We start from the raw sequence: 12,491 nt of genomic DNA, 5'->3' as shown, positions 1-12,491 counted from the left end.
CCGCCATAGAGGACGGTGCGGGGCTGTAGATGACTGCGGAGACGGAGAGGCAGATGGAGACAGGGATGGGAGACGGGGGAGGATAGCACACCGGCGCAGGGATGCGGACGGAGGTACACGGTGCCCATGTGGAGAGCACACCGGCCCCGGAGGAGGAGGACGGCGACGAATGCAGCGAATGGCGATGGCGGCGGTGGAGGATGGGCCTAGGGTTCCGGCCCGCGTTCCCATCGACGTCCAAAGGCACCACGACGCGGGTGCGTGTGCACAGAAGGAGGACGAGGGCACCACAGCACGGAGGGCAGGGGCGACGATGGAGGTGCACGGCGGCGGCAATGGCGCGGCGGCGCGGTGGTTTTTGGGCAGCCCTTTGGTGTCGTTTTTGAACCGACGAAGGACTTAGCCAATTTGGGGGAGGTGGCGGAGTATATATAAGGCATCATTAACCGCGGTGGGTCTCTTAGGATGCCCGTCACAGTTAATATTTACCGTGGCGGGCTTCTTAGAACGCCCGTCACGGTTAATATGTACCGTGGCGGGCCTCTTAGAGTGCCCGTCATGGTTAATATTTTTCAATCTGAAATCTTATTTTCCCCTTTTTCAATCTGGAATCTTATTTTTCCCTTAGGTAGAGCAGTATATATACTAGATAGTTAGCTATAGAGGAGTATGTATAGTAGTAGTAGATAGTAGTATAGTTTGGAGTAGTAGTAGTAGAGTAGTACATAGTTGGAGTAGTAGAGTAGTAGTTGGAGGAGTAGAGTAGTAGTAGAGTCATAGTTGGAGGAGTAGTTAGCTATAGAGGAGTATATATATATACAAGCTTGTTTCATTTGTTTGAACATAGATCACATAATATGAAAAAGAAAAAAACAACACAACAAAATATATGATCCATACATATGGTTCCATGATATTAATAATAAGTTACAACTTGTCTTGAATGGAGTCCACTACAATATTACAACTTGTCTTATAGATATGGTTGGCATACATATCATTTTGGTGCAGGTGCTTTCACGGTCCTCTTTTGACCGTCGGTGCGGGCCCAGGGCATCGTCCTTGTCTTGTTGAATCCAACCACCTCGAAGGCAAGAACCTCCTTGCGGTAGTTGGAGGGGGTGCCTTGGGCGATCCTAGTAGAGTAGTATTGTATAGTAGTAGTAGATTCAGTAGTACTAGTAGAGTAGTATGTTTCCATGATATTAATAATAAGTTACAAAACTTGTCTTCAATAGATCGAGCTATATTATTACATATATGTTTCTGGGATACATATATCATTTTGGTGTAGGTGCTTTCACTGTCCTCTTCTCACCGTCGGGGTGGGCCCACGGCATCATCCTGGACTTGTTGAATCGGTCCTCGATGGCCTTGATCTTCTTTGGATGATCGGTAAAAAGCTCGAGCTCTGCATAGTTGTTGTATTGTTCGGGACTCTACACCCCATCAGCTCCCACAATTCGCTGCTTTCCGGACACAACCACATGCCTTTTTGGGTCCTCTGCATATATATAGTAGGCCACTTGCGCGACATTGGTTGCTAGTACCCACGGGCCATCTTTGTAGCCGATACTTTTGAGGTCCACTGTGGTTAGCCCATAACTGTCCACTGCAACCGCATTCGGTTTGACCCACTGGCAATGGAAGACAGTTATGCGTAGGTTTTGGCCATAGTCAAGTTCCCATATTTCTTCGACTTGCCCATAGTATTGCCTCCTCTGGCCCGTGGACTCTTCTTCGCCCTCGTATCGAACACCGTAGTTCTATGCCGAGCTCTTCTTGTCCTTGTCTTTCATGTGGAACCTGTAGCCCTGGACGTCATACCCTTGCCACGTGGTGATTTGGCTGGATGGGCCTAACACAAGCCTCTTAATGGTCTCCGTATCTTCATCAGGGCATCCTTCAAGGGGTATGTGTTGCTCTTTGAGCCACTCTATGAAATTGCTCTTGTGATGGTTCTGGACCCATGCCACCATGCGCTGCCTGTCATTAGCGGCGCGGATCTCTTCCAGGTGCTTTTCAATGTATTTCTCCATGCTCACTAACTGATGAAGGATGCTGTAATGAGCTTCTTGCACTGTTCGGTTTGCCACATCGGTGCATACTTTTTGGCCTATGCACCCGATCCCTGAGGTTTTGCCTTCGTGGTGATGGACAGGCAGCCCAATCACCCTCCCATCTCTTATGTACCTCATACACCAGTTCACGGCCTCCTCCGTTGTGTATGCCTCGATCATAGAGCCCTCCGGGTAAGCGCGGTTATGGATGTATCTGTTGAGGGTGGACATGAACCGCTCGTACATCCACATCTGGTGTAGGTACACGGGGCCCAGTTAATGGATCTGATCGACCATATGCATCATTAGGTGTGGCATAATATCAAAGTAAAATGGTGGAAAGCACATCTCGAGCTGGCAAAGGGTCTCCATGATGAACTCCTTCAGGGCAGGCAGCTCAGCCTTATCAATGACCTTCTGGGTGATGCGGTTAAAGAAGTATGACATCCGTGTGATGACCATCTTCACGTACTCTGGACGGATAGCCCTAATCGCAATTGGTAGGAACACCGTCAGCATGATGTGGCAGTCGTGTGAGTTGTAGCCGGTCATTATGAGGTCTTTCATGGAGACTAGGCTCTTGATGTTGGAAGAGAAACCAGTCGGCACCTTGATACCCCTAAGCATCTTAAGAAAAGTTGTCCTCTCGTCTTGCGTTAGGTTGCTAGCCGCACCCGGGATATCAACTTTATCGTTCTGAGGCGGTCCCGGGTGAAGGTCCGGCCTGATGCCTAGATTGACAAGATCCGTCGGTGACTTGATACCATCCTTTGTCTTGCCCTTGATGTCCAGCAGGACACCGATCGTGCTTTCGAAGACATTTTTCTCCAAGTGCATGCAGTCGATGGCATGGGGTGTATTTAGTGTTTTCCAATACAACATGTACTTGAAGAAAATTGACTTCTTCTTGAAAGGAACGGTGGTGGGGACTTCCTCCGTCTGGTCTTGCTTTTGCTTCCTTGTCTGCTTGGTCCCCTCTTCAGGTGGCTTCTTCTTCTTTCCAAACTCCACTTGATCCATGTCCTTGACCATCTCATACTCCTTTGTCCCCCAACTAGTCTGCGTTGTTTGATCACGCTGCGGCTCATCCTGATTGTCAAAGTATTTGTTCATAATACTTCTTCTATACCTATGATTTTTGGTGAGGAACCATCTGTGCCTCGTGTACACCATCTTATTGGATCCCTTAAGGTAAGTGTAGCAGGTCCCGTCGATGCAAATTACGCAGCCAGTCTTCCCTTTGATCTACCCCGACAGTGAGAAGAGACCGGGGTAATCGGTGATGGTGACAAAGATGATTGCTTTTAGTGTGAACTTCTCCTTGCAGGATGCATCCACCATCTGGACGCCAACATCAAATAGTATCTTCATTTCCTCCATGAACGGTTCTAGGAACACATCTATATCGTTGCCGGGCTGCTTCGGTCTAGAGATAAGCATGGTCAGCATAAGGTACCTACGCTTCTGACATAGATGGGGAGGTAGGTTGTACATGGTGAGCACGACGGGCCAAGTGATGTGCGAGCTGCTAAGCTCACCGAACGGGTTCATCCCGTCGGTACTCAGCGCAAACCTAGCATGCCTGGGCTCCTTGCCAAACTCCGGGTAGGCCTCGTCGAAATCCTTCCACTGCTTGCCATCGGATGGGTGCTGTAGCTTGCCATCGTCTTTCAGGCGGTCAGCTGATGCATGCCAGGACATGAGCTTGGCATCGTCCGGGTTCCCGAATATTGCACGCAGGCGATCGGTCATGGGCAGGTACCACACCGACAGTGCTGGACTTTTTCTATGCGTGTAACCCTCTTCTTCATTGTCCTGCTGAGCCGAGATCTGTTTGGCCGCACTGCTCTTCTTTGCCCCCTTCTTGTTCTTCTTCCGACCACCCCGCAAGCCTCCCTCGTCTTCTACATCCACGCGACAACCAGCATTTTTCTTGTACCGACTAAAGCTGCAGTGCGGACAACTCATCAAATTCTCATACTCATTGCCCTGATACAGGATGCAGTGGTTAGGGCATGCATCAAACTTTCTAAGCTTCATCGCCACTGGCCGGATCAGCTTCTTGGCCCGATAAGTATTGGCGGGCACCTTGTTAGCTGTTGGGTACGTGGTGGCAAGGTAGCTTAACAACTCATTGAAGCTAGTGTCAGACCAACCATGACGAGCCTTCAATATCAACATATGGAGGTTAAAACGGAGCACCGTGCACTCCTTCAGACAATCGCCACCGTCCTTATAGAGAGGATCAACTGCCGCCTGCTTCAACTCTTTGAAATTCTCCAACCACTTTGGGCTACCCAACACAACGTCGTCTTCATCGAAGTGTTTGACTAGATCTTCAACAAGCTGCACATCCTCGGGTTGGCTCACATTATCTTGACCATCCCCACCGTCGCCGGCTTCGTCGGCCATGTCTTGCATTAGATCATCCACCGTGATGTAATAACGACAACTGTTGTCACTATCGGCTGGCACAGCTGCTGCTGAAGATGATGAGGAGCCGGGTGCTCCTAAAGGATCTTTATTCACCGGTGGTGCTGTCGTCGTCGGCGTCGAAGAGCTCACTCTAGATGCACCGCCATTCGCACCAACTCTTTCACCGTGAAATGTCTAGACTGTGTAGCCCTCGACGAAACCATACATGATCAAATGAGTTTGCACCTCGCTGTCTCAGTGGGCTTTCTGGTTCTTGCAACGAGAACATGGACATATGGTTGTCATCCGCTTCAGTCTCTCATGGTGAGCTTTACCAGCAGCAATAAACTTCCTTAATTCAAAGAGGTACCGCGGATCATTCACTCTATCGATCCGATACATCCATTCCGACCTATCCATCATACCTGTGAACATTATCCGTCACAATCAACATTAAATAAAGAAGAATTAGGAGAAATTGATGATTTTTACGTCCAAAATCATGAAAAAGAGAGGAAATGATGATGTGAAAGATGAAGCATGCATCTATGATGAATCTAAAGTTAAAGAAATACATGACATCATTTTTTCCATTAAAATTGATCTAGATCTAGATCTAGATCTAGATCTAGAGAGAACTCTAGGTGATGGAAATAGAGAGAGAGGATGGAAGGAGAGAGGGAGAGCCTTTATGAACCTCTTATGATGTCCTCCTCCCTCAAATCCAAGCCCTTCAACTCAAATCAAAAGTTTCCTCAAATTTTAGGACAAAGCCTCCCCCCATGAGTTTGAGAGAGGAAGACCCGTGGAGAAGATGAAGGGGTGGCGCTGTGTATTTGTACAGGCTTTACCGCGGCGGGCAAGATAAAGCACCCGCCTCAACTCTTTACCGTGGTGGGCAGTTTAAAGAGCCCGCCATGGTAAATCGTATTAACCACGGCGGGCGATTCATACCGCCCACTACGGTAAATAACCATTTACTGCGGTAGGCAAGTAAGGTGGCCCGCCGCGGTAAACCCTTTTCCTGCAGCGGGCGCCTCGGTGGCCGGCCTCGCTGGCCGGCCACCGTTTAACCGTGGTGGGCAAAAGAGGTGCCCGCCACGGAGCCCATTTTGGCCACGCTGCACAAATTGATTCCTGTTGTAGTGGCAATCACCTTTGTCTCATCTCTTTGAACAATCTCACTTTGAGCATGTGACTTGAACCATTTCAACACATATGGGTTCAATTCATGGCTTCAAGTCACTTCCACTAATGATTTGATCCTCAACACAATATGACTCCTCATAGCTTGATTGGTTCCTCAACTCAATGCAAGTACTCTCATCTTCACCCTAGCCATGGTACCTCTATCCTCAAGCCATCGCTTGCCCTTCACTCCACTTAGTCTCTCAAAGCCCTTTCCTTGCTATCTTTACCTTATCAAGCGATACTCAAGTCACATCATACTAAGCATTCATTGAAAAACCATTTCTTCAATATTGTGATCCTTGCTTGAATATCTTCTAGATATGAATGTTGAGATCAATCAAGCTTTAGTTTGATTCACATTGACACATATATGAATAACATTAATATGGTCAAGCTAATTCACGGTTCCTCATATCCTCTTCATTTTGGCTTGACATCCCTTACACTCTTTTCAATATATATATCTTCATACTTCTAGCTTGATCAAATCAATGCAAAATGATTTTCTAAATCTTTATCCATACAAGCAAATCAATGTAGAGACTGACTTATATCCAATATGAATTGTGTCCTTTGTCATTTAACCTTTGGTTGGTATTTCTTCACTTATTCATTCTTGAGTAATTCTTTAATCCTTGATAAAAGCTAATGTACTATCAAACTCTTCTTGTTCATGTGAAGCAAGCCATTATTGAGACCAATCCAAAATCATCAACTCATGTCTCTTTTGCCATTTGCTAAATATGCTTGATTTCTCATGATACTATGATATCCCACAACATAGAAGCCATTTTATCAACTCCATTTGCATTGTTGTCCTTTTCTTGAACTAGATTGTTTCCATGATCTTCTAACACAACAATACACAACTTTGGCCTTGATTTGAACATTATATGGAATATCATCAAGTTTGCCTTCTTGTTGAACCTTTAGTCACTTCTCATTCCATAATCCATAAGTATATGCAATCGACTCAATTTCCTATTCAACACTTACCAAACTTATTAGACCTTTTTTTATGTTGTCATTTAATCCACCAAAACCCACTAAAGGGCTAGATGCACTTTCAATCTCCTCCTTTTTGGTGATTGATGACAACACAATTAAAGCTTACAAGAGATTGATAAATAATAAGATTTTGAATCCTATGATATAGGGAGCTCCCCCTAAATGTGTGCATTTAAAGGAATTCAAATTTTGGCCTCAAATGCCAAATGCACATATTTAAGAAGTGTGGGAACTATACTAAATCATAGCATCCGTGGGGTACAAGGTGTCAACATGATAAACGTGATGCTCATGATAGTTCATGCACTCAAGAAGTTGCTAAACTACCAGTCCATAGAACCTCCACGTCCTATCGTAGAACCTCTGAGGAGCGGAGCCTCCATGACTAGGTGCGGAACCTCCGTGAGCTATGCAGTTAGCAAAAATAAATAATACACCATTCAAGGCATGAACATCACACACTAGCATACGAGGTCCTTATTAAGAGCATCAATTTAAACTATCCTTGCACACAACACATAATAAAAATTGAAAAATCTTATATCCCTCTCTTTTACCCCTTTAAATCCACATATCAATATCTCTCCTCTTACACTCTCTCCCAATATTTCTCCCCCTTTGGCATTAATCTCCATAAAGGATCTCTCTACCAAAAGAAAGAAATGATGGTAGACAAGTGAGGGCAAGAGGTAGGTAAAAGTTTAGCATATAGGATTTCTCTCCTAAGTTTTCTACCAAACAAAGTATGCAACAATTTAAGTCAAGATTCTTGAGAAGTTGGCATATTTAGCTCATACCTCACTTAGATGACACTTTAACATGAGACTAACTCATGCCATCACCACAAGAGGTATCAACAAAATATCTAAATAATTCTCTAATCGTCACCACAAGAACAAACTTATGGTGTGACTCAAAATATTGCACACACTAGCATGTAAGGGCCTAGATGCACAAAGGTAATACAAGAGTTCATGGAGCGATATACCTTTGTTCTAAGCTTCATAATCTCCACCATGATAATGATTTTCATTAGTTGAATTTTGTGCTTTGATGGGCCCGGCATTCCTTTAAGCAAAAGGATTTCATGTGCCCATCTCTCTTCATCATCATCTTCAAGGAGAAATCACAAACTTGTGCTTGATATCGGTTTAAAGCCCAGTGCTAGCTCTTGTTGCCATTTTGAGATACCAATTGAAGACATATTTCTTGATATGCCAAATTTAAGGATTATCCCCAACACCCCACCAATTTAAAGAGTCTTCACAAGTTGATGCCAATTAGAATGGATTCTTGTATCTAATAATGTCACCTAAGGAATTCTCATAAAGACAAGAGATAGCATTAAATTGCACAAGCTACAGTTCACAACTAGTGACCATTTTTGGATGTGGGAGATAAGTAGATCACTAATTGCAAAACTTCATAATATAGACTAAATTCCCCTTTTTGATAGTGCACACATAGATATGTGGATGGCAAGAACACATGCACTTTTGTTCAATTAAGTCCAAACAAGGGAATTCAAGCTATATTATGAAGAGTAGCTACATAAGAGATAAAATTGCAATCCAAATGAATATGAGAGATAGCTTTACCAATTTGGATTGAGTTAATGTAGCATACTCATGAGAAACTCATTCTCACCAAGAGACTACACAAATTCACTAGAAGAAAAGGTTAGTCCCAAAAAAACACAAAACATAGAATGGGCTCCCCCTTAATATGTGCATCAAGTACTTGAATTACTTGTGAAATGCACTTGAATCGCTTGAAGAGTCTAGAGGAGTTCATCCTATATCTTGGTCAAGTCATGATAAATTTGCAGCAATTGAAATTATGCCAAGGAAACATACCACAACCAAGGTATAGATAGATCACCATACAAATTTTCATTGATATGACCACCATAGGTGAGACTTCAGTGATTTGGATGGCCATAGTTCTTACTTGATGATTCATGGTGAATTAGAGCTCTTTGTGATCATCCAAGATCCATATTATGTTTCTAGTTCTTTTCTTTACCTAAGGCAACTCACATAGAAAGCAAAAGGTAAAATTCAAGAAATTTGCAAATTGTGAACTAGGAGTTACCACTCTTTGTTGACAAGGTCATGGGTGATCAATGGGGTGGATCCATGTGCACTTGTTGAGCTCTAGAGAGGAAAAATAACAATGAAAGTCCACTCTTCGATTCTTTTCTCCAACTCATTCAAATCTAGTTCCACTAAAGGATTGGGGCATCCGACATTAAACCAAGAGCACTTGGTTTATAAATACCAGGACCCCCTAGAATAACCTTTTGAGCACCCAAATATTCCATTGGAACCATCCATCCTCCTTTGATGTTCTTCTTTCTCTAATGTGTGAGACTATTTAATATGAACTTGAAAGAAGCCATTAGTCTCACAAGATATAAGCTAAACTCCCGCTCAATTTATGCATACAACAGTACACAAAGTACGCTCATGTATATCCATACCATGACGTCAAGGGAGAAGTTTACACTATATTCCAACTGATTCAAACTCCGTCAAGCTGCTTGTAGTCCAATTAGTTTCAGCTGATTGCAGTTGCTTCAAATTGATTTCAGCAAGTTCCAACTGATTGTAACTTATTTCTGCTACTTGTAATTGTCGAAGTCAACTGGTTTCATCTAGTTTGAATTGATTTCAGCTGCTATTTCTGAAAGCCTACAACTGATTTCTTCTAGTTCCAACTAGTGTCAACTACTTGCTGCTGCTTGCATATTGGTTGCAACTCCTTTGGACCAAACTGATGCTTCTCATATTGACTGATTATTCATGACCAACTTGCACTTGGTTTATAAATACCAGGACCCCCTAGAATAACCTTTTGAGAGCCAACTTAATCTTGCTGCTGTAATGCAATCCAATTCCATACAATTTACAGATTATGTCTTCCTTGGAAAATAATTCATATCTCTTAGAATACTAGACCAATATGCATGAAACTTGTTATACATTTGCACCTATGAGTCATATAACTGTTGTAAAAATTTCAGCTCATTTGGACTTCATTTGATCAGTCAAATCAATTTTGTACCAAAACTGCAAGAGTTTGAAAGTGCAGTATTGAAGCTGATAGAATTCAACTCAAAACTGATTTTCTTCTAAACTAATCTTGATGCCAATTGTACAGCAACAAGTACTAGATGTGTATATCATGCTGACAAAGTTTTAGGCCAATTCGTCAGTATTTGAACTTCCAAATCCATGCTTGACGGCAGCCAACTCAGAATTCTAATTTTCTAGATAGATTTGATATTTCACAATTCTTCTCTTATTCTTGTCCAATCTTGAGGTGATTTTAGTTGAGAATACTCACAAGATGTTTTTACCATTCAGTCTTCTTATCAATGCTTAAAGTCTTGTGAATTCTACCAATATAGCTTATCCAACTCAACCTCAAACTTGATTTTATTCAATCTCAGATTTTTTATATCTTTGGCCTCTAGCAACCTCATCTTACTTTAGGTGAAGAGTAACCTTTAGGCTTATGACTTATTCAGTTAAACCAGCACAACCTCTTCTTCTTAATTTTCTATAAAGAAGCTCAACACAAGAGGGCATTAGTAACACAAGCACCAGTTTCTCATTTAGTAACCCTTTATGTGTGGAAAGACAAGTGGGTTACCAAAATAGAGAAACCTCATAACATGGATTAAATCTCTCTTAAAGTCTCATGCACACTCTTTTTGAGTGGAATGGAAATGTGAATGTGCATGATTGGTCATTTAAGTCCAGAGGGTAGATTTAAGCCATATTATGGTGAGTGGCTAACATAGATGAATCAATTCTAAAATAACTAGAGAGAATACATCACATAGTTTTGGATTGATGGCCTTCATGTGATAGCACACCATTTGAGAAACACATCCTCATTTAGTGAGACTACATAAATCACTTAGGGAAAGGTTACTCTCACAACAGTAGTCATAGAGTAAACTCCCTTTTTGGTAAGTGCTCTAAGTATTTGAATTTCTCCCATAGCACTTTATTCATTTAAGAACTTGGGATTTCACTCTATGTCTAGGTCATGGTAACAATAGAATTACCGAATTGAACTATGCCAAGAAATACTTACAACCATTTGAGCATGTAGATGGCCATATACGATGAGAATGAGAATTTGGCAATCTACCATATGACAAGATTCCATCAAGTAGAGGCTTCTTGAGTTGTGAGTGATAAGTGCCACTACTTGAGCTTGATTCTTCATTCTTGGCCTTCTTGAAATTTACTTGTATCCTCCAATGTAAGCCAAGTTTCCAAATCCTTCAAACCAACTCACAATATGCATGAATGAACATGAACTTGCTTCACATTGAAACTCTTGGTTTGAAGTCCACCAAGGAAACCCAAGTCATCTATGTTGCTTGTTGTGGATGATCAATTCAATTCCAATCATACCTTTATTTCATGACCAACAACCAATATAGATATCCTCAAGTGCTTTCTTTTCCTAAGTGGCTACACAAGACACATAGGAGTAAAATTTGAAAATAACATATACTTGAGATTTTAGAGATTACCACTCCTTTTCAATGTTTTGGTGAGCTCTTGGTTGTGGCATCAAGATTGGTCTTGAATTGACCTTTCATTTTCATCTTTGGCAATGAATCAACTCCATCATGAGTTTCATCTTCTATTTGATCTTGATCCCGAATTATACTTGGTGTAGTTTGATCTTCCTCCCAGTTTGCGGAGCTTCTGCACCCTTATACGGACCTCTGCTCCCTGGAGTTTCCGTGTCCTGGCGCGGAGCCTCCATGGAAACATCAAGTCACAAACTATGTCAACCATTTAAGTATCCTCTTTTTCTTAGTCTTATGCTTCTACTAGTGGCTCATCATTTCTTACAACATTAACAAGATCTTGCTCTACTAGAGAGCCATTGAAAACATCATATGGCAAATGATTCATTTAACCTTGATAGCCACTCCTAATAATTCACAAACACACACATATTTGTGAACTACTAGAGACTACACAAGTTAAGTGGCTAGCTAGCAAGGGTTAGGTACTAGTTACCAAGGTGAGTATGAAGATAGAAATATGTCCATTGATTCAACTTTGGGCCAACCATATAAGAAAAGACAATATGAATTGATTGATAGCTTGAGTGAATATTTTCAATCAACTTACTCAAGCACCCCGAAGCTTCATACCACCTTCAAGTACCTACAACACTCATCAAGCACACTTTGGTACCCAAGGTATGTTGGGTCCATTATGGTTAGTCACAAGAGACTTAGGCACCCAAATGGCCTTTGTGTTAGCACATGGTGAACTAATCACCTTCCAAGCACAAGTGTCATTTTTGGGTCTTCTAAGCAAATTTGCATTAATTGATAAGTTAAGCTTAGGAGTGTTACCCATGGGACAATCCATACTTAGGTGTCCCTTTCTTCTACAAGTGTAGCATAGGCAGCTCTTGATCTTGTTAGCCTTCTCATGTTCTATTTTCTTGCTCACTTGTACTTGGGTTGGCCTTGATGAGATGTTGTCTTTGTTAGGACACTCACTAATCTTATGTCCCTCACTTCGGCAAGCATAGCAAAGGCAGTGCTTGTTCTTGTGGGATGTCTTCTCTTCTTGCCTCTTGCTTGGTTCCTTGCCGATGAGCCTCTTTCTTGATGACATAAGGCCTTCAGTTTTCTTATTAGGGCATGAACCAATTTCATGTCCCTTCTTGTGGCAACCATAACACTTCCTCTTGCTTATTTTTGCATTCTTCTTAGGAAGTGTGGCTTGGTTATCAACCTTGTTGGAACACATACAGGCATTGTGTCCC

This window comes from Miscanthus floridulus, chromosome 3 (assembly GCF_019320115.1).
Source record: "Miscanthus floridulus cultivar M001 chromosome 3, ASM1932011v1, whole genome shotgun sequence".
In the NCBI taxonomy this organism is placed as follows: Eukaryota; Viridiplantae; Streptophyta; class Magnoliopsida; order Poales; family Poaceae; genus Miscanthus; species Miscanthus floridulus.
This window is presented reverse-complemented; position numbering follows the sequence as displayed.